The following is an 11,606-nucleotide window of genomic DNA, read 5'->3' as shown; positions in this document are numbered from 1 at the left end:
TGTATATGATAATTGTTTACATACATTGTTTTGTGTGGGAGGAGATAGGGGATGTACTCCACGGTTTAGGGGAAGATAGGGGATGAACCTCTAAACCGGAAACTGTTTGACATTGATACAGCACTACAATGTGTATCATTTGTTAAGTATAGAAGTGTTTTTGTTTGATATTGATACAACACCAAAATGTGTATTATTTGTGAAGTATGGAAGTGTTTTTGTCTGAGATTGATACAGGACTAAAATGTGTATCTATTATGAGGTATGAAATGTTTAAAATGAGTTATTATCTCGCTTATCGCTTTGGCATATCCTTAGCTTACTGTGCATATAGCCGGTAAATCAGAGTTTTAATTGTTATCGTCAGTGTGTCTAAGTATGTTATGGGTTGCGGTGGTTACAGTTTTGAAAGGCCGAGCTGCCTCATTTGTGGATTATATACATGTTGATGATTTGTTATTTCCCTTTTATTTAAGGCATGCATGTATTGATATGAATGTATTGGGAACAAACCAAAATGCCATTTTGAGATTTTGGAAAGTGTGAAGGAAAATGGGGTATTTGTGAACATGTTTTCAAAAAAGGTCATTTTGTTGTAAGTACGGAAAATGGGGGAAGAGTAATGGGCTTGGTGAAATTTTTTTTCTAAAACTGTTATAGTTATGAAAGTTTGGAAAAATGAGTAATAAAAAGGAAAGGGAAAAAGGTGAACCGCTTATAGCGTCGAATAAAATGGCTGTTTTCGAGAAAAGTTCATACTTATGTATATTTTGTATAAACTGCCACATTACTATTCTAGTATGAGAATGAACATTCATGATCATAGCTATCTGTAAGTTGTTATTGTTGGAGATCATGTTGAGATCCCTACTGGACTATATGTTCATCCCATGTTGTTGAATCTTTTTCAGGTGATAGCCAGGATGTTCTACAAGGTTTTGGATCTTCTTATTTGTTGGCCACGGGGCCTCTTTTGTGTTGGCGGAATGCCATTTATGTAAAAGGGTTATACCCTTCTTCTTGACTTTTAATGATGTAAGCCCAAGGGCAATTTATTTAGTGTTCTCATGTTGTATTTACTTGCATACGAATGAGAGCAATGTTATTCACTTCTACAAGTTGAATGTACGAGTTTATTTCCGCATGTTATCTCTGAAATGGAATTAAGTAAATGAAATTAGTAATACTTCGAGTAATAAAAAGTGGGGCGTGACATGTTCATAGAAATGATTTTTCATGCTTTTTGGCACTCACATTTGTGGATTGAAATGTCACATTTATTTGGTTACTAATTGATAGTTGTAAAGAGCATGCATTTGTCTATTCTCTCTCAAATTGGCTCCTCTATAAAAACAAGTATATTCAAATTGGTGAATCAAACAGTGGGAGTTGGATCTTATTTTTAACAACAAACAATGGGCAATTTTTAAGGGGTTGATTTTGGATAATGGAGCTTGCTTGCTTATATTTTCTATTCTTTCTTTTGTTTCAGGTACATATGCCTAGGCTTGAAAGAGTGTTTGATTAGCTCATAAAAAGTTGTTGTGACTTTGTTTGCCACAATGGTTGATTAGGTAATTGGTCTGCCTTCCATTGATGGATTTGTCAATAATTTGTTGCTTATCTATTGTTCAACTTGGCTTCATTTTACATGTGAAAATTAAGAATCTTAAATTTTTATTAGATAGGCTTCATTTTACATGTTGCCGTGAATTTCATGTAATGATTTTTTTGAAATGGTTTAGATTTTAAAAACCCATCTTCATGTAATGATTTTTTAAAATGGGTTAGATTTAAATGTGTTTATGAATGGTTTTGATTCCAAAAATATTAAAATGATAAATGAACCAGCACAATTATTAAAATGGGTTTTTGAATGGGTTTCTAAAATCAATTTTCATGTATTGATTTTCGGAAACTTATCTTTATTTTGTTTAATTTGGTTCCCCTATGTAACTATTTTGTTTATATCATTTGGAGTATTAATTATGTGTTTCTCATTCTCTTTTTAATTGTTCCGTTTCTCTACTTAATTATGTTTAATTCAGTTTCATTCTCTCTCTTTCGTTTTTCAGTTGTGGTAAGTATCTTTTATAAGTATTTGGTTGTAATCTTTGTTTAAAAAAATAGTACACTTAATTTTATTTAATGAACCTTGGGTTTAATTTTAGTTAGATTTGCCCATTAACATTGATTTCAAGTTTGATTCTTTTTTTGTTGCCTACTAATTGTTATACATAATGCTTCAACTAGCGATCTTCCTCGGTAGGTGCAGAGGTGCGTGCAGCAGGTTGGTGTAAGGTTTAGCAGTAGCAGTAGCAGCTTGCGTGCATAGGGGTATGATTTAGTTGAAGCTGTGGACGTTGTCAGGCGTGGGGCGTAGCTGTGGACGTTGGGAGTTGAAGCTGCATAGGTGTATGATTTAGATTTCAAAATTGGCAGGTGGGCGGCTAAGTTTAGTTTTTTTTTTTTTTTTGGTCTTGGGTTTTGGCTTTGTCTTTGGGTTTTGTGGGTTGATTTGTGGGGATTATTGTATTTTTATTGTATTTTTTTTTTTGTTAAGTTCTTCTTAATTTTTTTGTTCAAAAAAAAAAAAATTCGTGAGGCCAAGGGGTTTGTTGTATGGATGCGAGTAGCAATAGTAGGGGTATTTTGTACTTCCGAATCTCTTTCGATGCATGTCATCTTCCTGTACCTTTAATTTCATGCTTTCAATGAAATTTTTCTTTGCTGATCAAAAAAAAAAAAATGCTTCAACTAGAAAATGAGTTATGCATTATCACTGGAATGGAAACTCAAAGGATCGTGATCATCCAAAAATGGATACTTCACACAAGGTAAGCTTTAATTGTTTAAAATTTTAATTTTGTTTGGTTTTATAGCCTTCAAAAATTCTCCTTCCTTATAACAAGACTCTCTTAGTCTTAATAAAGAAAATTATTCGCTCCCCTTACAAAATTTGAGTTTAATTCTATTTGGAGGTTTGTATGATTTATCGGCATTCTCAATTGATCTATCTATATTATTATTTGTTTTTCTATTCATTTGTTTACTTTAGTAATGCATACATATGTCTATTCTCACTTCGCCATTGAATGACATAACTCAATTGACCATAATAGTTATATTCAATTCTTCTTAATTCATAGCTATTGATTTTCCTATTTCTCATATGTATTTTGATGCGATTTTTCATACTACAGTTTCGTTTGATGCAATTATTCTTCATTACAATTTCTTCCAATTTCTCATATGATTTTGATGCAATTTTTCATAACTATTGGTTTTTTTAAAGCGAATTTAAGCGAGTGATTTTGTTGTAGGTCATTGATCCATATTGAAAACATTGGGTTACGTTGCTTCTACCAGTGTGTCATTGGTTGGCTCTTTCATGTTAAATTATTTATTTATTTATTTTTAGGTTAGCTAGGATGATTCTTTTGTATCAAAATGTTCATTGACCTTTATTTGAAGGAATTTAAACCTGATAAAGCGAAAGGGTTACCAGTTATGATACTAATTCAATAACATTCTTTTATTGAAAGTTATCCCATTCTAACTTGCTATAGTGTATAGATGTGCCATTTTGACGTGGATAAAAATCTAAAATTTGCTATTTAGACTTTAAGTTTAGCAAATATTTCTAGATTCTTTGCATATGCTACATTCAAATATATAATTCATTTTTTGGACTTTCATTTTGAAATTTGCTATTTGAAATTTATAAATGCTTTCGCTAATTCAATGTGTAGAAGCAATTTCATTTTCTTATTTGTGAAGTTTTAAGTCAGAGTGATATTACCATTTTGAATTGATTTATTATCATTGAGTTTTGTAACACGTGATACCAAAAAAATTGTTGGCAGTGCCTTTAGGCACGGGTCATCCCTAGTATATATATATATATGGGGAATGTAGAGAAATAAGGAGAGGTGAATCAACTTTTTCATCTTTTATTTTTTCACTTATCTTTTTCTTCTTCCTTTCCCAATGTTTAGAGTCGAAGCAACTAGGAAATCTAAAAAAAATAAAATAAAATATTTGTAAAAGAATTTTAAAAAATTCAATAAATATAAAAAAAGTACAAAAATATATTTATATTTTTTTATATTTGGTGAATTTAAAAAAAAATCACAAATTTTATACTTTTAAGTGTCTCTATATTAAATAATCTAAAAAGTAAAAATTGATTAAAATATTAAAAAAAATTCACTAAAAATTAAAAAATACAAATGAAAAACTCATAAAAAAAATTTAAAAAACAGATGGGCTTCCCTCTAGTCTGTCCGGGCCCGTGGTAGCTTTGTTTTAATAATTTAAACTATTCATTTTGTCAGGCCCTTAGAATATATTATGCATACAAAAAAATTAGGTAAATTCAATAATCATAACCTATTTAATTTATCGCATTTGTCATTAAAAAAATAAATGGTTTATTTAAAAAAATACATTTGCTGTCTATTTTTATAGAGAAAAATGCAATAAATTAAATATGTTATGATTATTAAATCGAATTAATTTTTTTTTTATGTAATACATACAAAAGACCCGATAAAAATAAATAATTTAAATCATCGAAATAAACCCACCGTGAATCTCACGGACCCGGGCATCACCCTCAAGGGAATCATTCCTTTTGAAAAGGAAAAATCCTTAACCATTGATTCTCTCATTCCTCCCAATATTTTCCTTTAGAAACCAACCACTCTCTACATTTTTTTTTTTAGATAAGTAAGTCATATTATAACCAAAAAAGAAAAATATACAATGAAGTTTAACACACAGGTTTTGATTAAATAAACAAAATAAACTATTCCATCAAAAAACAAACTGAGCTTATAGAAAACAAGCACAACATTTCCAACAAAACAAGAATTCAGAATTTCCTTCTAGCATTCTTCAAGTCATGAAGTTTCGCTTTAAGTTTTCTTCTGTTATCCTCTTTTGAAGTCTTTCCATAACTAGGATCACTTGGAGATGGCACTCTCTACATTCTCCCAATCGATTACAAATAGCAGAGCAATTGAAAGAAAGAGACGGAGCGAACACCTACTACTGGGCATAATGGGCTTCTTGGTCCGGCTTTGTGGCTTGTTGCTTTGCTTTGTTTTATTAAAGTTATGTTGTAATTTGTACTCATCAATAAAAAGAAGAAGAGAGAGGGAAAAGGCGATGAAGACAGCGGGTGCTGTTGCGGGTGCTGTTGCAGGGATGGCTTTTGCGGGGTTGGGCCTAGCTATGCTGGCATCATCATCATCATCGTCATCATCATCATCATCTGGCTCAGAACAAAAGGGTAGCAAGAAACTGATGAAAGCACCAGGAGCAGGAGGGGACTCTTACATCTACAGGGATGATTTTGAGAGAAACCCAGCTGGTTATTTCCGCAACAATCGTCTTAAAGAGTGAAAGATGAACAACTTGGTCTTATGTGTTTTGACAGGGATTGGGTTTCTTTTGTTGTACTCGTCTTTTTTGAAGCTATGGTTCGTTCCTGTTGGTCTAAAGACAAGAATATGCATGGTTTTGGCATTTTGGCCAAGAATCTTTTATTTTTGAATTTTGTGTCTTCCGTTGTAATGCAAAATCAATCCCTAAAGTAAATTATGTGAAAATCTTTCATGTGGGTGAATCTTCATTTTTGATTCAATCTTTGGATTGGGTGATTTGACAAGGGAAAAAAAAAAAAAAGTAATCCAAACCTATAGCTGAGTATATTGAAAATAAAGCCACACATACACAGTTCTTTCTGATTACATATTGCAAAAATATCTGAATCCTTCAAACCCCAAACATCTGTTGAGCAAAGAGTTGATACAAAACATTCCACATGGTTGGATGGTTGGTGAGCATGGAAAATAAGAAATACAGTTGACAGAGCAAACATACATAGTTCAAACATGTACATAAAAGGCTTATTATTCCAAGAGAATTTCATGTTCATGTTCATCACGACTACTTTCCTCGGAGACCACGAAAGTAACCACGGGGGTCGCTTTCAAAGGAGAAATGTTAGAGATCATGAAATTTTTTTATGAAAATGATCATGAAAAATTTGTGACCCTTAAATTACCTTGATTAGTGTGTGGTGCTTTATTGTAAGTGTAATCCAAATGTCACAAATTTTTAATGGTCATTTTCATGAAAGACTTTTCATGATACCTAGCATTACTGCTTTCAAAGACAGACCTGGCTATCACAAGAGCCCCTCTGGTTCCGGGAGCTATCATCATCTTAATTACCTTCCCACCAGAGACAGTGTCGCAGCCAAAATAGGAAAAGAGAGATCTCATTATTGTGATAAACAATCTGCCGCAATAATAGAGGAGGATGAGGAGAACGATGGCGGCAGTGGCGGGGATGATATAAGGTTTAGAAACTTGGATCAAATGTTGGATTTGTTCTTCCACCTTATCCATCAAAGTCCCTGCCACATTACTGGCAATTCCTTCCACTTCTCCTCCGCCGTACCCATCAAATTCCCACCCATGTTCCCTACCGCAGCCGGCAATTCCTTGGACTTCTCTACTGCATTAACTCTCTGCTCCCATCTCTTTCTCTCTCTCTTTTTCTCTCAACATCACCCTCACATAGTTCATCATCGAAATCACTGCTCTCTCTCTCTGACCAAACAACTATACAACTTAGAGGTGATACAACTTCTTCCTCCTTTCCTTTTTCTTTTACTTTATGATTTTCTCTTTAGATTAAAGGATTTGAAGAATAATTCTCTGCTCCCATCTCTTTCTCTCTCTCTTTTTCTCTCAACATCACCCTCACATAGTTCATCATTGAAATCACTGCTCTCTCTCTCTGACCAAACAACTATACAACTTAGAGGTGATGCAACTTCTTCCTCCTTTCCTTTTTCTTTTACTTTATGATTTTCTCTTTAGATTAAAGGATTTGAAGAATAATTTGTGAAGAGAAAGTACAAAAAAAAAAAAAAAAAAATCATAAATTCTTACTTAAATTTTATTACTCAAACATAATCTTAAGATAAATTATACTGATTTGACTAATTAATAAATTATAATTAGATACTAATTTTGGAATAATTATACCATATTACTTTGAAATATAAATTTGATAATGTTTTATCTTTTTAAACTCGTGGTGGCATAAGAATAATGGGACAAAAAAATGGTGCAGGCTAGTGGGATAGAAGATCCGAAACTTTTTTCTTCATGACAGAGGTTTTGCTTTTTCTCTTTGTTTTTTTGTGGATTGATAAAGAATGATATCGTCGACAGTCAAATTTCACCATAATTTAGTTTGGTAGTGAATATCATTATTCATGTGGACATTTTTTATCATAAAAATTTTAGAAAAAACGTACAGTTCAGTATATATAAAGAAAAAAAAAATTATAAAAACAAGATGGATAAATTACAAAAACATGGGAGAAGTGCAATTTAAAGTTGCACTCCAATTATTTTTGTAATTTTTTTTTCTTGCACACTGAACTGTAATTTCTCCAAAATCCTATTTAACATTGACTAAGAAATCATTGATTAGTGGTGCTACTTCTAACTGTTCTAGGAATCAATCAACTTTAAAAGGACCCAATCCTAATCCAAGAACTGTCCTAGACTTATTTTAATGTCCAAAAATCTGTTAGTCAGTAAGCTACTAATGACTTCACCATCTATAATTCCTTATCCGCAAACTAATTGCCTAAAAAACATAAACACCAAAAATATCTAAAATTTAATTTTAGTGCGATTCAAATTCACACCAAATTTAAATTAACGCTATGAAATCTTAATATTTTTTTCTGGTTAGGTAGAAGTGGGTCTAATCACTTTCATCAATTAGTGGCGCTGCTTTTGCTTTGACAAGTAAATCACTTTCATCATTGAAATCACTGCCCCCCCCCCCCCTCTCTCTCTCTCTGTATACTTTTTTTTGGTTTCGATTTTTGAAAATTATTTTTTTTCAAGTTTTCAATTCATATTTTTTTTTAATATTTTTTATATTTTAATCAATTTTCTTTTTCCATTTTATAGATGCACATAATCTAAATAAATTTAAAAAGTATAATATTTGTAAATTTTTTTAATACAAAAAATACAAAAAAAATGAAAATTAATATTTATTGATATTTTCATATTTTGTTATATTTATTGATTTTTTTTTTACAATTTTCTTTACAAATATTTTACTTTTTAGGTACATCTAAAAAGTAAAAAAAATATGATTAAAATATTAAAATAGTTTAATAAAAATTAAAACTCAAAAAAATAATTTTTAAAAACTGAAACCAAACAAATTAATACAACTTGAAACATTTGGGGCAATATAAAAGCAGAGTTGAAGGGATTAGGATCATCTCCATTCTAAATTTGCAATGGAGGCTGTCCATTACATATCCTATGACTCTAAAATAGGTATGTAAATTTATGATTGTTATATTTATTAAAATAATATTTTTACAACCATTGAATAATATAATCAACATCTTCCATTATAACTATCTAATGGAAAGAATCCTAGTCCAAAGTGAAGCAACTTCTTCTGCTTTTCCTTTTCATTTTCATTTTCTTCTTCCTTTTGGCTTTACTTTATGAAAACCATGTCCTTTTTCCTTTACCTTATGAAATTCATGTGAAGCAACTTCTTTGTGGTTTCCATTTCCGTTTCCTTTACTTTATGATTTTTTCTTTAGATTATTATATTTGGATTAAGGATTCAAAGAGTATTTTGTGAAGAGAAAGCCTAAAGTATAAAATAATCATTTTATAAATTCTTACTCAAATTTTTTAATCAAACATTATCTTAAGATAAATTATACTGATCTCTTCCAATTAATTAATAAATTATAATTATGTTATAATTACACCATAGTTTTTTGAAATATAAATTTCATAATGTTTTGACTTATACAGTTAATTAAAGGGTTGAAAATAATGTTGTTTTGCTTTTTGTCTTTTTTAAACAAAAATGTTTGTTTACTCTTCGTTAACCATGTTCAAACATCACCTAAATCTAAATAGTCTTAGTTTATGTTTAAACAACGCGTTGAGAGAATGAAGGTAATTATGTAAATTAATTAGGTAAAATGGTGTAATTGTATCATTTAATACCCGTACATATTTAAATACAAAATATTTAAGCATAATGCCATAATTTCATCACTTTTGTTAACACAGCTAAAGTTTTCAATATTGCAAGAGACATTAATATAAGTTAGTAAAATTGTATAATTAAATATAATATTAGTATAATAAATCTTACTACTAACGTATATCTCTAATAGAGGAGGATGAGAAGGGCCCACTACAAGAAAATGCAGAATTGGCGACTAAAATAAGTATTTTCGTCGCTGAAAGTAGGACAAATGGCGACTAAAATCAGTTTAGTCGCCAAACTTGAGCACTTTTGCCGACTAAAGCACTTTAGTCGCCGAATATAGGGCTTTTAGCGACTAAAAGTCAGTTTAGTCGCCGAATATAGGAGTTTTTGCGACTGAAAAAATTTTAGTAGCTAAAAGGCACGGTTTTTGGCGACTAAAAGCATTTAGTAGCCAAAACTATAGGTTTTGGCGACTAAAAAATACTTTAGTCGCCGAATATAGGTGTTTTACCGACAAACAAATTTTTTGTAGCCAAAAGTAAAGGTTTTTGGCTACTAAAAAAAATTTAGTAGCTAAAAGTGGACAAATGGCGACTAAAACTGAGTTTAGTCGGCAAAGGTGGAGCTTTTGGCGACCAAAAATCAGTTTAGTCGCCGAAAGTTGTTTTTTGGGCGGAAATTAATGTATTTAGCGACAAAACAGCATTTAGTAGCCAAAAAACATAGAATTGGCGACTAAAATTCATATTTAGTAGCCAAAAGTGCTCCCCTATTTTTTTTTTAGTAAATACTTTATTTTTTTCGTAAAATATATTAAATAAAAATAATTATTTATATATATATATATATATATTGTTTTCTATTAATATCGGTCAATATATTATATAAATAATATATGTTGCGAAAATATTCATATGAAGTTCTTGTGGCGTAGTGGGGAGAGTGTTGGTAAAGGTTAAAGTGGCTGGGACGTTAGTGGTTCGAAACCTGGGAGTAGCAATGGCTGAATTTTTTTTTTTTCAGAAAAATGCTTTCAGCGACTAAACTGTTTCGTCGCCAAATGTGTTGTTTTGGGCGACTAATAAGTTTAGTCGGCGATTCATTAGGTTTTGGCGACTAAAATATTTGTCGCTAAATGGATAATTTGAATAAGTGGAATTGAGTATTGGCGACCAAAAGTTTTGTCGCTGAAGACCTGACTTTTTGCCGACTAAAACGTTTTTAGTCGCCAAAACCTTGGGCGACCATTTATTGGCGACAACACTGGCGACAAAAAAAATCAGTCGGGGAAGGTATAAAAGTGACTTTTGGCGACTAAAAATGGACCTTTGGCGACTAAAAATTTAGTCGCCATAAGTGATTTTTGTTGTAGTGGCCGCAGCGGTAATGGCATAAGATTTAACTTGGATTAAATGATCAAGTAGCTCCTCAAGCTATGAATTCTTCCCCTACTCCATCACCCAACCCATCAAAATCCTAAACAGCCAGGGGTGGAGGGAAGTAAGGCCAAGGAGGGGCACATGACCCTCTTCGTTTGTTGATAAATATTATAGTCAGTGGCAGAACCAGAAAATTAAATTAGATGGGGTACTTATTAATTACAATATCAAAAATTTTTACAAAATATTTCATGCAAGTTTTTACTATTGATTTTGAGAAACATAAAAAAATAATGTTATTTGTAACTAGCGTATCATGAACAAATACAAAAAAAAAATATGGATGTAAGTCTTAAAATAAATTATATAATGACAATTTTTTTAATACAAAATTTGATTAAAAATTCAATATAATGGTAATATCACGTCATCATTGATATGTAATATCACCAACTAATAATACATAAACACATAGAGAGTGAACCTCACATGTCAAATGTAACTAACAATCCAATAAATTTCATATCTTTATAGTGAGATTATTTATACTTGCATGTCAATAATAATGATATCACCGTTACATTCAAAAAATTTCATAGATAATATAGTTTATAGTAATCTCTTTATTTTCAATTAAAACCACCATTATTGTTCTCATAATTTTTAAAATGTTATTGACATTTCACTTTAATAATATTTTTGTAATTTTTTTTATTTAAAATATTTTTTTTATGTTTACAAAAAAAAAATTTAAAAAACCTAAAATCCAAGGGGGCCACGTGACCCCTCGGGCCTTCACTCCCTCCGCCACTGGATATAGTACCCATATATGTATAGAGTATATCCCATTAACCCCTATAAAATTATATTAGTGCCCCCTTAAATATTTAATTACCCTGGCATTTTTAAATTTTCAAAAAAATTAACCATAACTTACTATCTTTAATTATTTATTTACTAGTGTATGCTCGTGCCTAAAGGCACGATATAATTAATAATGAGATCAAAATATAATACACATAAATGAAAATTGTGCAAATTTTGGGCCACTATTCTTAGAAAAACATTCAAAAGCAATGCAAGTGATGACTATGAATAGCATAAGACTTGCAACTATCACCATTAACATGCACCAACAATTCCAAATAATTT

The sequence above is a fragment of the Camellia sinensis genome, chromosome 1, assembly GCF_055761805.1.
Source record: "Camellia sinensis isolate YWXY chromosome 1, ASM5576180v1, whole genome shotgun sequence".
In the NCBI taxonomy this organism is placed as follows: Eukaryota; Viridiplantae; Streptophyta; class Magnoliopsida; order Ericales; family Theaceae; genus Camellia; species Camellia sinensis.
Note: the sequence above shows the minus strand (reverse complement) of the source record.